This window comes from Pristis pectinata, chromosome 1, assembly GCF_009764475.1.
Source record: "Pristis pectinata isolate sPriPec2 chromosome 1, sPriPec2.1.pri, whole genome shotgun sequence".
NCBI classification, from domain to species: domain Eukaryota; kingdom Metazoa; phylum Chordata; class Chondrichthyes; order Rhinopristiformes; family Pristidae; genus Pristis; species Pristis pectinata.
The window spans coordinates 97,080,291-97,100,524 of NC_067405.1; the positions used below are offsets into that span (position 1 = coordinate 97,080,291).

A 20,234-nucleotide genomic window follows, 5' to 3' on the forward strand; every position below is an offset into this window, starting at 1 on the left:
TTCTCTATGCTTAGCGTGTTTGCTTGCAATATTTCCCAAACATTTCATCAGTAGTAGTTTTGAGAGGTTATTTGTGGTGGCTGCACCAAACGTCATCTCTCAGCAGTTGGTCATGCAACTCAGGATGTGGCAGTCTTCATGGTTTGATTGTAGACAGTACCTTACGCTGGAAGATCAGCAAATTTTGGGCTGAAGAAATTATCTTCCAGAGAATTCCTGCAGCAGTCAACGTTTGTGTCTGTGTGCATTCCTGGGAACAACCCGCAGAGTGCGGAGGTCTGTGTTACACATCTATTTGAGGTGAACCTCAACAAAGACCACTGCATCCCCTTCCAGTCCTCCCTGAGGAACACATCACTCCAGAAGGAAATGGATGATGGCCTTTTCCCCACCACAGCCACCTTTGAGGGCAGTGTGCTGTGGCATTGAGGCTCTGACTGAGCATGAGGATCTGATGAGAAGGGCCCTTCTCATCTGTTTATAGGAGCCATGCATACTGCACACAAATTGGTTGCCATATTACCCTACATTGCAACATTTTCAATGCAGTTAATTGACTGTGAGGTACTTTGAGGCAGCCCTATGCTCATGGAAGCTGTGGTAATTGCAAGATTGCTTTTTCTTCTGCTTATATCACAATGCAGAATATTTCTTGTTAAAATTCCAGTCCTTTAAAAAAAAGTTGGATTTTTCCAGTGCTCAGAATGCTGCTACGCAGATGAAACATTCAAGATGCACTGGGAAAATCAATTAAAGTCTAAAGCATGTTTCAGTGAAGCCTGTCATTGTGGAATATATTTCTATTTGTACAAGTGAACTTTAATGTGTAATCCAGATTGAAGTCATGACCAAATTCAAGTTGCTGTCACTGATCAATTCAGTAGAAACTTTTGAGATTGAAGTCAATAGATTTTTGCTTGTTAAGCTTATCAAGAGATATATGAATCAAAGATGGATAAATAGGCTGAGGTACAGATCAGCTGTGATCTAAATTGAATGGCAGATCAGGCTTAGGAATTTGACTTTTTGCTGTAAAATAGTGCAATATTCAACCATACAGTAATCAAAACTAGGTTTCAGCCATCTGAAAAAGTCCTTTTGTGGAATGCTTTCAATCAACAGACGACAAAAGCATAAATTTCTGTAAAGCATCATGAAACTTCAGCAAAGTGCTATCATATGTGTGAGTATCAGAAAAATTCTTAAACTCCAATCCATGCAAGGCTGATACTCGCCAATCGTGAATTATACTTCAACATTATGAGCATTGTTGCTGATATCGTAATTTTGAACAGAGCAGGTTATATTACAGATGAGATGTAAAAGATATGAGTAACTCTGAAGTATACAATGAGTGTTATTAAATATTTATGAACTATTTCCAATGAGGTCACACAAATGTTTAATGACTATAGTATTAGATGTTGTTAGAATTCCTTTTAAAGTGTAGAATTACTTTGTACACTGTAGGGTAGGGTTCTAATAACATTACGTGTTTGTAGAATATATCAATGGGAATTGAACAGAAATGTTATTCCATCAATTTTTTAAACTCGCACTTTGTGAATTAATTAACTGAGATTTAATTGCAAGTAAAGCTGAAGTTTAACTCTCATTGAGCATTCTCATTTGTTGTTTTGAACTTATCCTATGCTTAATTTTATTAACAGTGAAAGAAGAAGCAGCGTCTTGAAGGTTAGACTTGTACATTGCTGATTCGTAGTGCCACTAATGCTCAGACAAGGCATCAGAGCAGGGAGTGGTCAGGGACAGTCAGACTGGACCAGCCTCACCCAACAAAGTGAGAAGAAGACAGGCAGTTCTCTCGAGGTGAGGAACAGGAACTGAGAGGAAGGTGTTGGGGAGCTAATCAATTTTCTTCCAAAATGAGAAGCATAAGACCTGGAAGTCCTATGAGTTTTATGTGTTATTTTAACAATGAGAATAAAATTAAGGTCAGTCCTATCACCTATAGAAACCAGATATGGCTGTCCTTTAAGAAGTAAAGGCAAGTTATCAGAGGAATGTGATCCCAAACTGAGCTGTATGTGAGTCATTGCTGATAGCTCAGAAAATTTCCCCTCGGGAAATCGTAGAAAGGATTGGATAAAGAAAATGGTTGCTTCTGCCTTATTGGAGGGTCAGAATAAGCAAAAATGAAGAACAGTAATTTTAAACAGCTCCATTTTGGTGCTATTAGTACAAAATTAACTGACAATCTGTTAACTGTCGCAAGGGAAGCTGTTCCATGCATGTGGACATGTATGTCACTTCATTTTTGTTTCAGAAAGGGAAAGGCAATCTCAAGATTGAGACCCATGTAACAATCAGTAAAGAGATAAATTTGAATGCTTTTTCAAACTTCTTAACTTTAACCAAACTAAGGTTGAAGCTCTCTTGGAAGAAGATCTACTTCAACTGAATGTTTTGGTAAAAAATCACAATTAAAGAGATGTTTGAAGTGTTGAGTTTTACAGTCAACCACATGGGGGAAATGCAAATATTTAATGTAAAACTGATGAAGTGAAAAATAATTAATGCTCCATCTACCAAAGAGGATCTTCATGGTTGTGGATGTTATAGTATATTTTGTGCATTCTGATCAATTTTTGCACGTTGTTAGGTATTCTTTAGGTGGCCACAGGGATTCATAAGTTCACACTATGGAAAGAGTAAAATGCGAAATTAAAAGCCAATGGTAATTACTGAAAATTTCTGTCCCAGCTGATGAAAGAAGGGTACAAATTACCCAAATGCTTTTCTCTAACCTACAAATACTTTGAGGAATGGGAATACAAGATTACTATTACCCTACTTATATTAGGTGCTGGCAGACAATTTGGCAAAACTTACTGTTATCCACAAAATGGCTGCAAATATACTATTACACCCATTATTATAATTTTAGCAAAACATGCAGTAAATTTGTAAATTTTGTATTGAATATATTAATCACGTTACTTCTTGTGGTAATGCCATTGAAAGTTTATAATCAGCTTGCATTTAGAAAAAACCTATCACAAAAAAGCTCCTATTTTGGAATTCAAGAAATCTGTACCTTTATCCATAACAATTGTTTAATTTTCGAGTAACACCTAGTTAGCTCCTCTCTAGCAAAGGAGAAAGGCGTAGTTTATTCTGGAGTGCTCGAAATCATCCCTTACAGGCAGATGTCTTTAATACGATGGACTTGTCCCAATTAGGCAAATGAATAGATATTGTGGTTCGGATATGATTCCTTGCCAAATCCTTGTGAACATTGCCATGTTTGTGAATTTTCTCCAGTCTGCTTTCTATGCTGATCTGCTAAAACTATCATTACCTGGAAAATTGTCAGAATATGCAGATTTTGACATGATGTGGTTAAATTACTTCAGTCACATTACGGTTGGATGAATGATTTAAGATGGACAATTGTGAGCTGCCAAAATCGGATCCAAGTCTAGATTTCTGTCATTGTCTTGTGTGAAAGAAAATGTGCAGAGAATTTATTGAATAGTGGAGAAGACCCCTCATGCAATTTGGTAAGGATACACCTGTGTAACAATCAGCTAGATGCTGTGGGGTTAAACTGAATAGGTTTCTGGCAGGATTTTTTATGCAACTTTGCTGGAGCTGTTTATACTTGCTCTCGGCGGCTGTTGATGCTTGAAGAATTTTAAGACAGTCTTTGAGTACCACTTGGTGTGAGCTGTGTTGTCCCCTTTGAACCAAGTTAATTTAAGAGAGCTTGACTGTGGGAGCTTTAGGCTGATGAGTCTGGCTTTCCAAACAAGCTGCTACTCTTTGCACTTCATTACTGGAATAGGAGGCATGGAAAAGCAAAATGTCACGGTGTTTCAATGGGGCTCCAGTTTTATTAATACATGGCTGTCATCATCTCTTTGCATAGCCTCTTCATCCTCAACTCCACTGGCATCTAACATGGGATGTTCCTGCAGCTCTCATAACTGTTTGATAAGAATCACCACAGAGACATTCTGTGCATTTGATGAGCTTTTCTCTTCCCCACTGGGAAAATCACTGCATTTCAAGCCTGACTAACATTTTTATTTCTCCTTTTCCAGCACCTGCCTTGCTGCTGCTGTTGCCACCTCTTTGGCCTCGTCCCTGCCTTTTCTTGCAGAGATCCATCAGACTTGTCTTAGCTTTTCAACATAACCATTTATCTAATCACATTACTCTGGTCAGCAGGTCTCCACAGACACTAGTCTTGGCCCCTGTGTGCTGGCCTGATGTAGAAACTTAATAGCTGTGTCTTGGGTCTGTAACCTTAAAGGGAACAAAGAAGGTCATTGAAAGTTGTTAAGAAAAGACGGTATATCAATGATTTTAATTCCTTTGGAATTCAGCAGTGCAACGTACCTGGTTCAAAGAATTCTACGAACATAACACATAGAACAGTACCGCACTGGACAGGCCATTCGGCCCACGATGTTGTGCCGATCTTGATGCTGATTTGTATTAGATGTTCTTCTCCTGTTTATCATCCATATCCCTCCATTACTTTCATATTCATGTGTCTATCTAAAAGCCTCTTAACCTCCACCAAACTGCCTGATTCCACTACTATCCCTGGTAACCCATCCCAGGCACCTACTATACTCTGTGTATTTGTAAAACAAAAAGGCGTGACCTGCCCTGCACAAAGCCATGCTGACTGTTCCTGAGCAGGCCATGCCTTTCCAAATGTGCATAAATCCTATCCCTCAATATCCTCTCCAATAGCTTCCTTACCACTGAAGTGAGGCTCACCGGCCTATAATTACCTGGATTATCCCTATTTCCCCACTTGAACAAAGGCACAACATTTGCTACTCTCTAGTCCTCTGGGACTTCGCCTGTTGCTAGTGAGGACACAAAGATCCTTGTCAAAGCCCCAGCAATCTCTTCACTTGCTTCTTTCAATATTCTGGGATATATGCCATCAGGCCCTAGGGACTTATCCATCTTAATGCTTTTCAGAAGACTCAGCGCTACCTCCTCCTTAATCTCAAAATATCCCAGCACGTTAGCATGCCCCACTCTGTTTTCACCATCCAATTTCTTCTCCCCAGTAAATACTGATACAAACTACTGTACTCATTTAGTACCTCAGCCTCTTGCTCTGACTCCAGGGACAAATTCCCTCCTTTATCCTTGAGTGGACCTACCCACTCCTTTGTTATTTTCTTATTATATTGTATAAGATGCCTTGGGATTCTCCTTGATCCTGCTCACCAAGAACATTTCATGGCATCCTATGGCCTTCCTAATTGCCTGCTTGAGCACCTTCCTGCTATCTTTGTATTCCACAAGGGCCCAGCCTGATTTTAGCTTCCTAATTCTTAATAGATTTTAGCTTCCTAATTCTTAATAGATTTCTGGATGATTATATAATTTAAATAGGCCGGTGGGTTAGAGTTGCAGCAACAATTGAAGGTATTTTTAGGCACATTATATCTGGGATTAATCCTGATGCGTTTGGGCCAGATATCACCAGAATCAGATGCAAGATAGAGGAAGAAGCGCTCAGATAACTGCAGCCCTGGGCTGTTGGCTCCTTTGTTTGTAACTTGTATTTATTAGGCTAACGAAAAAAATGTCTGAAGGGTGGCAGAGTCCTGTGCAATCCTGTGGGCTCTCGAGAAGCAGTGATTGACCGAGCTGTATATTCATTTCAAGCATTTGCCCTTTTTTTTTAATCACATTCAGGCAATTGTTTATCATCATAATTTGCTGTCACTTGCACTACTGCCTCTGAATGAAACAGACTCATGAGAACCATCAAAGTCTGATGATAAATATTCACATTATGTGTTTGGCTGCAATAATCTGAACAACCAGTATGAGTAACTTTTAACAGGGGTTGAATATAGGATTGAAATGGAAGACTTAGAGACTTGCAGCACCATGGCAACAGAAGCAGGAGAATGGGATATTCTGTTGAAAGGTTTGTGCAGCTTTTGGACACAGAAGGTCAGTGTGATTGGTGTTCTGCATCGATCCAGGTGAGATTGCGCAGGCACCAATGGCAACAGGCCAATTTCAACATGGCCCAGCCGATCGGAGGAAGCTGCACGTGTTCAGCCTGTTTGACCCAAAGCAGACGGCTGACGTGTTGCTGGTTTGAGGCTGTTGGCGGAAGCAATGGACCCTTCCCAGTAACTAAACAAAGTCTGGCATATGCTGAAGTTTGGGCTTTGCGCTGTGTGTAGGCCGGAACTGAAGTAACGCGACTGCCCCATGGAGTCACCTGTTCAGGCACAAGTGCTGTGGTTGAATCTTGAGAGATTTGCCTGCACTCCTGTCATATTTTTGTTCTGACTTTTTCCTGCACTAAGCTTGACTTGAGAATTGTAACACAAAAAGAGCAAAACCGGTCAGAGGTCTGTGGGAGCATTGTGTTTCCACATCTGTACTCCTGAGACACAAGTCTTCCCTCTCCTGACAAGAATTCTGCTGTGGCAGCACCGTTCAGTTAGATGGTTTGCAGTGTGAGGACTGGTGAAGTGTGGATCTGAGCCACAGTCTGCCTGACCGGAGGACACATGACCCATTAGAACAAACAGATTTTAACAATATGACAGATCTTGCACTGACCTGAGGTAGCTGATGCCTCATACTATACAGGCTGTGCTCGTACAACAGCTCTGACAGCTGGTGAGGCCCCACCACATGGTCACTGGCTGTCAAAGTAACCATGTTGTACCAAAGCCCTTCACACTCGAAGTCCCACGGAACATACTACAAAAAAGGCTGAACACCAAAATCAATAAAAGCATTAAACATGTTAAAACTAATTTTTGAAATTAAGGCACTCAGACATTCTATAAACATGACTACAGGGACAGGAAACTGGACAGAAGATGCTGCTGTTGGCTTAAGCCCATACCGCCAACAAACAGCAGGGCACATATTGAGAAAGACTTCAAATCCTGGCGTCATGGTGGACACTCTGCTCCATTGTCCAAAACGTACAAGAATGGACCAGTCTTCAAAATCCTGTGTGTACGTGTTGCCACAGAAAGCACACATACTTTTCATTCAGCAGATCATTTAAAAACATTTTTGTAATGTGGAGATCATTTCTCACAGGAATTATAAGATATTTATTTATTAGTCACATGTACATCGAAACACACAGTGAAATGCATCTTTTTGCGTTGCTGAGAATGTGCTGGGGGCAGCCCGCAAGTGTCGCCACTCTTCCAGAGCCAACACAGCATGTCCACAGCTCCTAAACTCTATGTCTTTGGAATAGGGGAGGAAACCCACGTAGACACAAGGAGAATGTACAAACTCCTTGCAGACAGTGGCAGAATTGAACCCAGGTCACTGGTGCTGTAATAGCATTATGCTAACTGCTAGGCAAATTTTTTTTAATCAAGTTTTTCAGCTCTTCAGTTGGGTGGGGCCCTGGTAGGGGTGAGACTGGGGCTCCCAAATGGACTCCAACTGATGGAGAGATTGAATGATTTCTCCTAACTGGTGTCCAACACACTATAACCCTACTACTTTGAATATAACTGATTACACTGAGCTTTGTAAGTGTAGATGTATAAATGTGAATTCAATTGCTTTGTATCCACTTGCCTTTTATTACGTCTAGAGATTGTTTGAAGTTTGTTGACCATCAGTACATTTTATTTGCCTGCAGAACCTGATATTGGAGGAACAGCTGCAAGCATCAGTACCAACTATTTTTATGATCAGTTAAATGCAGAAAGGAAAGTAGAACTTATGGCCTTTTCTCACAAACATGTCACTCTAAACAAGAAGATCCTTATTTGAACCTTTTGTGCCTAGCCCATGAGGAATGGACCTCAGCTGACATAATAAGAATTCACTTCTGCATTGAAAGACTTCTCCTTTTGCTGGTCATAATTTAAACATTCCTGCACTGCTTCCAGATTCATTGCTTACATTGCAGTGTTGCCTGACGTTACAAGAGCTGGGGGTGTGGGGCCAATGGGGAGGGGTTGAACTGATAACTCCCACCTGGCTGTACGCTTACACCAGGTAGTATGAGAATGGAACCAGCAGATCAGGCAAGAGGGGAGGGATGATGGAATTTTTTCTTCCCTCTGGAGAAGCACTTTCCCCCATTTAGCAGCAAATGTAACCCCCACAGTCCAGATGAGACTCACTAGGAAGGGAACTGGAGATGACATCATCCTTGCAGCTCCTGGTACAAGCACACTGGGGGTGTGCCACTTTGCTACCAGTGTTTGGGCAAGTCCCTGTGCCAATTAGCAGATAGGAACAATGATGACATGTTTCATTGAGAGTGGGGAGAAAAGGATGTAACTGCACTTCATTCAGTCACTGAGGCAGGATATTTTAGGTCCACAAGCAATCCATAAAGAAGCTTACAATCCACAGATGCCTAAGTATGCAAACAGACCAGAGTTGGTCATCAGTTTCGGAGTGGGATAGCATGCTGAAATAATTGAAGCTGGAGAAAGGAAATGCACATGTATTTGGTGACACATTATTCTTCCAGCGTAAAAGAGACCAGAACAACCACTATAATCTATATTTATAACATGCTTTTACATTAGTAAAAATCTCTTTCGGGTTTCTGTAGGAGTGTTGTCAATCAAAATTGGACTTCAAAGCACAAAAGTTTGTGTAAAGAGGTTGATTTTAGGCAATGACTTCAGCAGGAATGTTCTGGGTGAGAGCTCCAATCCTAAATGCATAGCCTGTAAAGGTGGAGTGATTGAAATCAGGATGCATAAAAGCTAGAGTTGGAGGAGTGTCATGCGTCAGGGTGTTGAGGGGTTGATGGGTGTAAAGAGGCTGTGAAAGGAATTCTAAGCATTAGTCAGAATTTTTAAACTGAGGCATTATTAGACAGTGTTTCAATTTTTCCTGACAGTGGGTGTTTTGGAGGACTTTGAGTTTGTGGAGAGTGAAGAGTGTTTAATTGTGATTTGATGAGAACTCTTTTTAGATATTTTTCAATTTTTGTAGAAAACTTCAATGCAATAAGGAGGAAGGATGCACATTTTCAATGCATTGTTACAACTTGAATTACTTCAAACTGATATTTTCAAAGTAAAGCCAAAGACACTGCCTACAAAACCTCTCTCTCTCTCTCTCTCTCTCTCTCCAGGGACTTCTGTTTTGTGACCTAATATCAGGGTCTCTATCATTGCATGTTATTATTGAGCTATGAGGAAGAAAAAGCAATCATGTTGGTCATTGATTAAAGTGAATTTTCTTCACAATCAGCAAAATAGTTTAAGCATTGTTTGTGACTAACTGACCAGTGTTGACTTGCTTGGTGTAACAAAATTAATTAAAATCAGTGTTTTAGCATAGCCACTTATTCTGATTTCTGGTGCAAACACCCTTGACATAGAACATCCTTTATCAATCAAAGTGACAATTTGTTGCCAGCTTAAAATAAATATCAGCAAAGACAATAACAGATCAGGTTACGCATTGAAGAAGAATAAGAGAGAATGCAATTGAATTGCTTACAACTACTGCCAACGCAGCTGGGGATAGCACCAATTCTCCACTAAATATGCAAAGCTAAATCTGAAACCAGTAGCTAGTAGGATGTAATTTTCACATGCTTAGTCAGAGGAGAACATTCAAGCAAAACAATCAATTGGCTCCATTATGAAGTTGAAGATTGGTCCTATAGCTGCCGATGCTTGACAAGTATAGACAAGAGAAAGTAGCACCTTGGAAAGAGTACCCCTGCTTCTCTCTCCCTGAGGATAGCAAGCCTATCAATGACCAAGATTCCCATTGCTGTCTGCAATAACATTATGAATGCAATATTCAGTATCAGGTTTATTAGCACTGACTGGTATGTCACGAAATATGTTGTTTTGCAGCAGCAGTACAGTGCAAAGACATAAAATTACTATAAATTACAAAATAAATAGTGCAGAAAAAGGAATAACGAAGTAATGTTCATGGGTTCATGGGCTGTTCAGAAATCTGATGGCGGAGGTAAAGAAGCTGTTCCTCAATCGTTGAATGTGGGTCTTCAGGCTCCTGTACCTCCTCCCTGATGGTAGTAATGAGAAGATGGCATGTCCCGGATGGTGAGGGTCCTTCGTGCTGGATGCCACTTTCTTGAGGCACCGCCTCTTGAAAATGTCCTCGATGGTGAGGAGGGTTGTGCCCTTGATGGAGCTGGCTGAGTCTACAACCCTGTGCAGCCTCTTTCGATCCTGCACATAGGAGCCTCCATACCAGGCTATGATGCAACCAGTCAGAATGCTCTCCACTGTACATCTATAGAAATTTGCAAGAGTCTTTGGTGACATACCAAATCTCCTCAAACTCCTAATGAAGTAGAGACACTGGTGTACCTTCTTCATGATTGCATCAATGTGTTTGGCCCAGGATGGATCCACCAAGATGTTGACAACCAGGAACTCTCCAGGAGCCGAAATGAAGGGGTCAGATAGTCTGGAGTCAGTAAGGACTCAATTGAGATAAGATTCTAATGAGATTAAAGTTAGTTTCAAACTACTTTTTCAGAGCTCCAAGGCTAGAAACATTTTCATTTGAGTAGCAGGACATACTCAAAGGAGATTTAAGTCCAGCTGACGTTGGAAAAATATAACCCAAAATACTTGTCCCTGAAAACATTTTGAAAATTTTCCATCCTGCTATATATTTCCAACTTTGGTTAGTGGGAGATTTGGCGAGAAACTTGCAGCTGGTGGGTGTACCTGCTGCCGTCATCCTCCTTGCTGGTAGAGGTTATGGGTTTCAGAAGCATGGCCCAAGGTGAAAACCGCAGTGTATTTTGTGGATGCAACACACTGTAGGTTTATTGTTGAAACAATGATAATGAATATTGGAGCACCAGTGAAGTATCAGTGGTATGTAACCACAACTTCGAATTAATTTGTATTATTCTGATACCAGTGAATTTTGCTTATCAATTTGTTGGAATTGCTTGAGTCCCCTTCTATGAACATCCTGGGGGTTACAATTGACCAGAAACTCAACTAGTCCAGCCACATGAATGCTGTGGCTGTAAGAGCAGGTGAGAGACTGGGTATCCTCTGGAGAATAACTCACCCGCTGACACTCCAAGGCCTTTCCACCATCTGTAGCCACAAGTCAGGAGCATGATGAAGTACTTGCTTGAATGAGTCCAGCTAAAAAGCTCTCAAGAAGTTCGACACCATCCAAGACAAAGCATCCCACTTGATTGGCATCGCATCCACCGTGCTAAACATTTAATTCCCTCTGCTACCAGTGTTTTATAGCTACAGTGTGTTCTATCCACAAAATACACTGCAGTTTTCACCTTGGCTTCTCTGTGCACACTTCTGAAATCCATAACCTCTACCTGCAAGGAAGATAATGGCGGCAGGTACGCCCACCAGTTGCAAGTTTCCCTCCAAGTCTTCCACTATCCTGAGTTAGAAATGTATGGCAGGTTCACTATTGCTGAGTGCAAATCCTTGAACTCCCTACCTAACAGCATAGTTGAAGTGCCTTTGCCAGGTAAGTTTTCCACCACTTTCTCAAGGGGGGGTAATGAGAGATGGACAATGGATTCTGGTCTGACAAGTGACCACAAAAAATGAACAAATAAAAGTAATGGCAAAGCAGCCTGATTTAATGAAAAAATGCAAATATGCTCAAGCACCAGTGACAACTGGTAATAGGTAGCTTGCAGGGTAAGATTAACAAAGCAGTTCAGAAGCAGTCAAAGCATCATAAAAATCCAGACAGATAAGGAGGGATTTAAATGGTTCAGTTTGAGAACCTGATAATGATGATTTGTTTTCCCTTGCTCGAAGATCAGCATTGGACCACATAATAATCCTGTTTTTTCTGAGCATGAAGGCATTTCCCCTTGCAGTTTTTTTCTTCTCTTGCAAGCTTTATTCTGTCATTAAAAATAAGTGCAGCAAAACACTGGAAAGAGAGAAAAATCAGACTTAGCCTTTTGTACATGGAGTTCTGACAAAGACTCCACATCTAACATGTTAACCTGTCATAGTCTTTTCACAAACTGTTGAATCCACTGAGTATACCATCTTCTCTTTTAATTACAGATTTACAGCAGCTGTCAGTTTTATTTACCTTGTTCTCGGTTCTTCCTGCTCACTGGGACTGATCACAGTCTCCGTCAATCCATTTAGATTACCTCCCAACTGCTTGCCTTTGCCTCTTAAGACGAGCACAAAGGGCAATGTCCTTTGACCTCCACTTTAGAAGTCAATTATTAAAACGTGCTGTCACAAAATGGAAAAAAGTTGTTGCCTGGTGAAGTGGACCTGGTCATTGAGCAGTAAAGTGGAGACACGAGCTGGAATCTAGAGCAAAACAAAACAAAATGCTGGAGGAACTCGGCTGGTCGGGCAGCATGTGTGGAAGCAAAGGGATAGTCGACGTTTCAAGTTGAGGCCCTGCATCGGGACTGAGAAGGTAGAGGGGAGACGGCCGGTATAAAGGAGAGAGAGGCAGGGGTGCGGCAGAGGATGGCAGGCGATAGGTAGAACCAGGTGAGGAGGGAGATGATGGGCAGATGGAGCCAGGTGGGCAGAGGGGAGGGTGGAGGTAGAGACAGAGGCTGCAAGGTGATAAGTGGAAACACAGACTGCAGATACTGGAATCTGATAACTAAGGAAGGTGATAAGTGGAACCAGATAAGGGAGGGATGAGGGGCAGGTGGACCTAGTTGGGGGAGGGGAATGAAACTGAGCGACGAGGAAGAGGGCAGAAGGAGAGAGAAAGGACCACAGGGAATGTTCAGAACCTGAAGATGGAAAAGTCAATGCTCACACCATTGGGTTGTAGACCACCCAGGTGGAATATGAGGTGTTGTTCCTCTAGTTTGTGTTTGGCCTCACCCTGGCAGTGTAGAAGGCCAAGGACTGACAGGTCATCGTGGGAGTAGAAAGGGAAGATGAAATGGCGTGCATCTGGGAGGTCACAATGGCAATTGCGGACAGACCACAAGTGCTCTGCAAAACGGTCACCTTGTCTATGCTTGGTTTGCCAATGCAGAGGAAGCCACACTGAGAGCACCAAAAGCAGTGGATGAGGTTGGAGGAGGTGCGCATAAATTTTTGTCTGACCTGGAAGGAGAAGGTGTAGGGACAAGTGTTGCGCATCCTCTGGTTGCAGGGGAAAGTGCCAGGGGACGGGCAGGGGTGGGTCGTTGGGGATGAGTGAACCAGCGAGTCACGGTGGGACTTCTGCCAATTGGAATGGGATCCCGCTACCAGTCACAACTTCCCCTCCCCATCTCTTTCTGCTTTCCGCAGGGACCACTCTCTCTGTGACTCCCTGGATCACTCATCTCTGCCCATCGTCCCCCCACCCCTCCCCAACTGGCTCCACCTATCACCTACCAAATCCTGCCTCACCCCTCCTTCTCACCTCTATACACTGGCCGTCTCCCCTCTACACTCTCAGTCCTGATGCAGGGTCTCGACCCAAAACTTTGGCTACCCCTCTGCCTTCGCAGATGTTGCCTGACCCGTTGAGTTCCTCCAGTAGTTTGTTTTTTGGTCATTGAGTAGATACTTTGTGGGTTGGCCTGCCACTAAGCTTCATTTTGCATCATCTCCGGAGTTGAATTTGAAGCCCAGCAAGATTTTTGAGTGACCACTTTTGGTGCATTGAACAGCCAGCCACTTCGGGCGGAGAAAGGGATGTGCCACAAATCGCTGGACAATTTTCATTTCCCACCACCAGCTCACACTCAACTCTTCATGAGGGTCAATGTAATCCTGCAACTACAGTGTAAATGAAATTGCCTCTAACAAGATAGGTTGGCTGTTTCACCAGGCTTAAGGACCCTGCTCATGGGGTAAGGGAGGGGAACATATTGTCTGAATAAGCCATCCAGAAAGGTGGCATATGAATCAGTGTGGAAGCTCAATCCTGAATTATTCCCAAAGAATTTTAAGCTTGCTTTTCCTTTCTGACTCTTTCCTTCCTTAAACCTGTCTTGCCCACTCTTCATTTCTCTTTCTGTATCTATTAGGATTCAGATTTGCCCTAATTCCTTCTCCATCATTTAATGTTTCCCTTTCCTCCGTGCCACTTTTTAAGGTGATGGGATGTTGGTCCTGTGATTCTCTAAAGTAACCTTCACTGTCAGCTTGCAGCCCAAAAATAATTAGAACTGAGCATGAGGGAAATAATCCAACATGTGGTACACGCTGTGAATTCCCTGCTCCACCACCTTCTGGGCAATTGAGAGGAACAAGGAGAAGCTGAGAAGAAAACATTTAATGAGGTACATTTACCTCAAAAAGTAAATTAAAATCAGCAGAGCAAGAGGTGTGAGGTTAGGGAAATGCATACATTAGTTGAAATGCGCAGAAATTAGATTAAAATAAACAACTGTTAATATTAAACAAAAGTACAGATGCTGAAAGAACTCAGCCAGTCAAGCAGCATGCGTGGAAAGAGAAACCAGTTCAGGGACTCTCCTTCCGAACTATTAATATTATTCTTACATTTTCCTTCACACACATAATCAAAAGGTTTTGTAACTATGAGACAAGGAGCATGAAATATTTACAATATGTCCATTACAAACATTCTTTCAATATGAGTGGTATAATTGAAATCTTCAATCCACATCTAAGAAATTGCTTTGAGAATGATATTTATAGTCATTGTTGCATTTTGGTAAGTTGAATCAGGGCAGGACTTGCACAGTAAATGGCAGGGTCCTGGAGAGTGTTGAAGAACATAGAGACCAAGGGGTACAAGTACCTATGTCCGTGAAGCTGGTGGCACAGGAAGACAGGGAGGTGTAGGAGGTGTATGACACGATTGCCTTCATCGGTCATTGAGTACATGAGTTGGGACGTCCTGTTACAAATGTACAAGATGTTGGTGAGATCATACTTGGAGTATTGTGGGCAATTCTGGTCACCTAGCTATAAGAAGAATGTCATTAAGTTGGAAAGGGTGCAGAAGAGACTTACGAGGTTACCAGGACTGGAGGGCTTGAGTTATAAGGAGAGACTGGATCTGAGGAGTGACATTATAGAGGTGTATAAAATCATGAGGAGCATAGAGAAGGTGAATGTTCACATCTTTTCTCCCAGGGTAGGGGAGTCTATAACCAGAGGGCATAGATGTAAGGTGAGAGGGGAAAGATTTAAAGGGGAACTGAGATGCAGTGTTTCCGCAGAGAATGGTGAGTATGTGGAACGAGCTGCTAGAAGAAATGGCAGAGGTGGGTACAATTACAATGTTTAAAAGATATTTGGACAGTTACATGGATAGGAAAGGTTTACAGGGATATGTGCCAAATGCAGGCCAATGGGACTAACTCAGAGAGGCAACTTAGAACATGGAACACTACAGCACAGTACAGGCCCTGCGGCCCACAATGTTGTGGCGACAATTTATCCTGCTCTAAGATCTATCTAACCCTTCCCTCCCACATAGCCCCCTATTTTTCGATCATTCATGTGTCTATCTAAGAGTCTCTTAAATGTCCCTAATGTATCTGCCTTCACAACCTCTGCAGGCAGTGTGTTCCATGCACCCACCACTCTCTGTGTAAAAAAAAACTTACCCCTGATATCCCTTTTATACCTTCCTCCAATCACCTTAAAATTATGTCCCCTTGTGATAGCCATTGTCGCTAATTTGGTCTACATGGACAAGTTGGGCCAAAGGGCCTGTTTCCGTGCTGTATAACTCTGACTCATTTTAATTATTGGACAATGCACCAATCAGTTTTGGCCAGCAGCTTCATTTCTGTGATCAGTGCACATTGCTTTCATCATTTTTGCCTTTCCAAATCTCCATGTTTTGATGTGATCAGATCTAGAAAGCTGGTTGAAAATTCACAGCCTAATGAAAACTCCAATCCACCTTATTACATGATTCTGCTCAAGTGTTGCCATCTCTCAGAGGATGTGGTCGTGTGAAACTCAGTGGGGAGTTTACACTTGAAGATTTGGTGATGCTGTCACTAATTTTATGAACGTTTTGTATTTCCTTTAAATTTTTTTAAATAATTCTGTGAGTTTTAAGCTCTTAGGTCTGTCTGAAACATAGAAATTATACTTCATACAGCATATTCATTCCTGCTTAGCATAACATGGTCCATTCATTGTCAAATGTTGTTAGTTTTTTTTATCTCGCATGTCTTTTAATGCCAGAAAGGGAGACCATCCTCCCATTCATTCTGTCCCCACTCTCAGATCATTGCCATCACTCCCATTCCCCCACTTATTCCCCTGTAACTTCTTCTCTCGGACATGCCCATGAACAACTCCCTGATTCTTCCATCAACCACCAGGGCTAATTTACAGTGGCTGTTTAGCATTCCAGCCAGTCTGTGAGATGTGGAAGGCAAACAGAGCACATGGGGAAAGCCCATAACATCGCAGGGAGTGCATGCAAACTCTGCACAGACAGCGCTGGAGGTCAGGATTGAACTGTGTTGCCAAGCTTTGCAGCAGCAATACTGAGTTATTTGGAAGTATCGAATATGTCCTTAGATGTGAAGGAATTAATCAAGAACCTACAGAGGGAAGTGAATTTTTTGTGGCTGTATAGCCTGATTTTTTTCTTTGCCATAGATCTTGGCAATTTTACCTTATTGACTTGAATCAGAGAAATGTTCATTTTAGCCCATTAGTCCTTGCTGGTGTTAACACCATGGTGACATCTCCATCACTACAGCCTTATCTATCAATATTTCACTATTTTTGTCATTCATGTTTTTCTAGCTGCCGTGCAAATGCTTCAGAGAACATGCAAGGATAAAAACAAAATGAGTAATGTTCCCTTTCTGATCGTTTGAAGGGTAATGGAATGGAATTAGTGCTTAAATGTTCAGGAACACCAAGACCAAATGGTATACGTCCAAGTCTATTAAAGGAAGTTAGTGTAAAAATAGAGTAGGATAATTTTGTGACAAATAAAATTTATGGGTGGTTCTGTAAGCCCTGCAAAATAATGCATATTACTATCATTTTTTAAACCATAATCTTGGAAATTATAGACAGGAAGCTTGATAATTGCTTATGCCTATTATGAAATAAGCAATTCAAAGTGATTCTATAAGTACAAAGGAAATAATTCCAAGCTGTATTAGTTCATGAAAGAGATCCTGTGCCCGATAAATTGCTTTCAATCCTCTGTGGTTGTAACTGAATTGATAAATGGAGGTTATGATAAGATTTTTGACTTTCCGAAAACAGTTGATTAAGTGCCATAGAAGAGACCTGTGACTAAATTAGAAGCAGATGCAATAAAGGGAACAGTTGTAAATCAGATAATGAATCTACAAGACAGAAGGAAGCAAATTTAAATGATCAGATAGAGTGAAAATTATTCAACAGCTTGGGCCTATTGGGGGGATGTACCTATCATGTTCTTGATGAAAATATTAGAACTGCTGTACTTTTATGAATTGATGTGCAAGTAGAATGGAATTGCTGGTGGTCTCAAGACCTTCAGGTGGTGGATTCTAAACCCACCACAGCCATCAGAATGCCCTGGCGTTTATTGTTAGCCTTGCTGCTGCCAAAGACTTTGGAACTTGTAATAATAACTTTTGTGAGGGAGGGACATTTTAAAAACAGTTCATGTGGACCTCAATAATTACTTAAAAAGTTATTTAAAAAAAGAAAACAAGTAAAAGGCAGCAGAAAGTACCAGTAATTAACAAAAATAAAATAAATAAGCCACATACCTGCACTCAGGATTTCCAATCCTATTTCAATAAATGGGGTTACACTTCGACTGGCACTCACCCCTGGCATAAAACAAAGAGTTTAGATGTGAAATGCATCTGTCTCCTCTACCATTATATGTGTGCTTTTCCTGGTACCAGTGGCAGAGCACAGGGTCAGATACTCCAGCATCCAACCTCCAGCTTATCTCCAACCTTCCTGCTTCAAAAAGTAGGCACAGAAGTAGTAGGTGAGCTAAAAAGCAAATGAGGTAACCAATGGTGCTTTAAGGACCGCCAACTGAATGAATGTAGGATCTGGGTCAACAGTATGGAGTAAAAGAACATTGGGCATTGCTGCCATGGTAAATGCAATTGCAAATTTAATTATATGTTGAGAAATAAATGGAGTGACTGCATCTTCAATGAATGGTCAAGCATTGAAGATGTAATTCCAATGTATGATGCAAGATGCTATAGGCTACAGTATAAGTGTGTATGCAATCTGGATATATGATTTGTTGGATACAAGGTCTAGGGAAATATTCTGTGAAACATCTGTGAGTTTGTGGATCATATTAACCATAGATAAGATGGCTTAATGTAAAAAGAGGCATTAAAACAAAATTGAATGTATAACAAAGGTCACTCTGAGTTTCTGAGCAATGGAAGGAGGTTAAAAGTGTGAAATCCTCCACAGGAACAAAATCAAAGTTGTAATTTAACCCAAGTATTTTTTTTACAAAAAAAAGCACAGGTGTAATAAATTGCATGGTGTGATAATAGCAAATTATGTGCGAGTGAAGAATGAATACTGTGGAAACACAGCTGAAACCTATGAATAAATGAATGTTGGCTCTTTTCAAACATTTTAAAGGATAATAAGAGGATGGATTAAATATTAATGGATGGAGGCTGCACATGCACAGATTTTGAGCACCAGTTATTGCAGAACGCTCTCCTGAAATGTCTGTTTTACCTTGGTGTTCTGCGATTTGTGTTGTGGTACTGGTTTACCTCCAATGAGTTATTTCTCACATAAACTTTTCCTAAACCATTTTTACACAACTGTGCATGAAGTGTAAGGACATGACCATCAGCCCTCTCTTCAAACATGTGACCCTTTCAGTGTTTATAATTCTCCAGTAGTTATTATGATTGAAACCATTAACATAAAAGCCAATTGGCACAGTCACATCCGTTGGAATTTTTTCCAACCCAGCAATGAGCAGCACTGATGTAAACCTGAGATCAAAAGCAGCTTAATCTGGCTTAATGTCACACTCCTGAGGCTGAGCAGACTAACAAGCAACAGCATAAGATAATAATTTGGCCAAAAAGCAAAACACTGAAGATGCTGTATGCCTGTAAGCAGAAAATGTTGGGAGTAATAAGCAAGCTGGGTGCAATCCATGGAGAGGGAGACAGAGTTAACCTGTTGGGCATTTTCTGTTCCATCACATAATAAATTGGTCCTTATTAGGAGCCCGACAAGTACAGATGTCTTGCTTTAAACACAATGCATTCACTTTTCCACAAGAGAAAACCTATGTTCTTGTCTTGGCTTATCTTCAATACACAAAATCAATAATTATTAAATGTTCTTTTATCTAACATGACAAAGATTGAAATATGACCAGCCTGCGCCGAACCTTATCTCTCAACTCTCAGGATTATCAAAAAGTAATAAAAGGCAATTAGTGTCTTCTTCTATAAGTCTGCCAGTTTATGCCTCCAGGTTGCTGCTATTCTCTAACAGAGCCTCTAGACATGACAGCTGACTGTATTTCTTACTCTTTTTGTTTCATATCTTCTGAATACAGCCCTCAAAATCACTATTATAATACAAATTCTCTGCTTGCCTGAGCCACTCAGTAAAGTCAAAATGCTGCTTGGCTGAGTTCCTGGTCCACTCAGTTCCTTCCTCACTGCAATCAGATTTTCCGATTCTTCTCCATCAGTGGTCTGTACTTGAGACACACAATCAGACTTGGCAATTCATGTTTTGTCACATTAATCAACTTTCCAGGTTATTTTTACTCTGCCAGGAAGTGCATCTTGTTGAAGCGTTTTCTTGATTCAAACATTTTATTCTGCAACCCCTCACATCTCCAAAATCAAGTCATTCTTGTTTGTGGCTTCTTTATAAGAGCAGCAGCAAGGAATATGCATTTGAAATACAATGTCAGGATATGTCAGTGCGCCTTACAGCCAACGTGAAAAGACATAGTGTGTTTTATTGCTTACAGCTGTTCTTCATTACATCCTTATCCTCTTTGTCTGTACATTATGTTCTCAAAGTCAATAAATTTCCACAGGTGCTTTTGCTATGACTACCAGTGAGTTGTATCCTCACTGATCCGCTGTGGTTCCAGTACATATAAAGACATTGTTGTTGCCATGTATGTGGCAACTTATTTCCCTGAAGCAAACTTTATTTCCTGCCAGAATGTTTCCTCGTGGCAACATAGTCAGGCTACGTAAGATGGCCAGGAATTCTCCGATGCCTTATCCAAATGATCGTTCTTTCACCTGTGCAAAGAGATCAGAATATTTGACTGGATGGACATCAGCCAGCAGCCTCAGAAAAGGTGTCCCT

General features: G+C 41.2%; 1 protein-coding gene across 2 annotated transcripts in view; it reads left to right on the top strand.

Annotated features, from left to right (window-relative positions):
* Positions 1–20,234, top strand: part of LOC127573061 (alpha-(1,6)-fucosyltransferase) — a 592,121-nt gene that overhangs the window by 481,199 nt on the left and 90,688 nt on the right. The window lies entirely within an intron of this gene.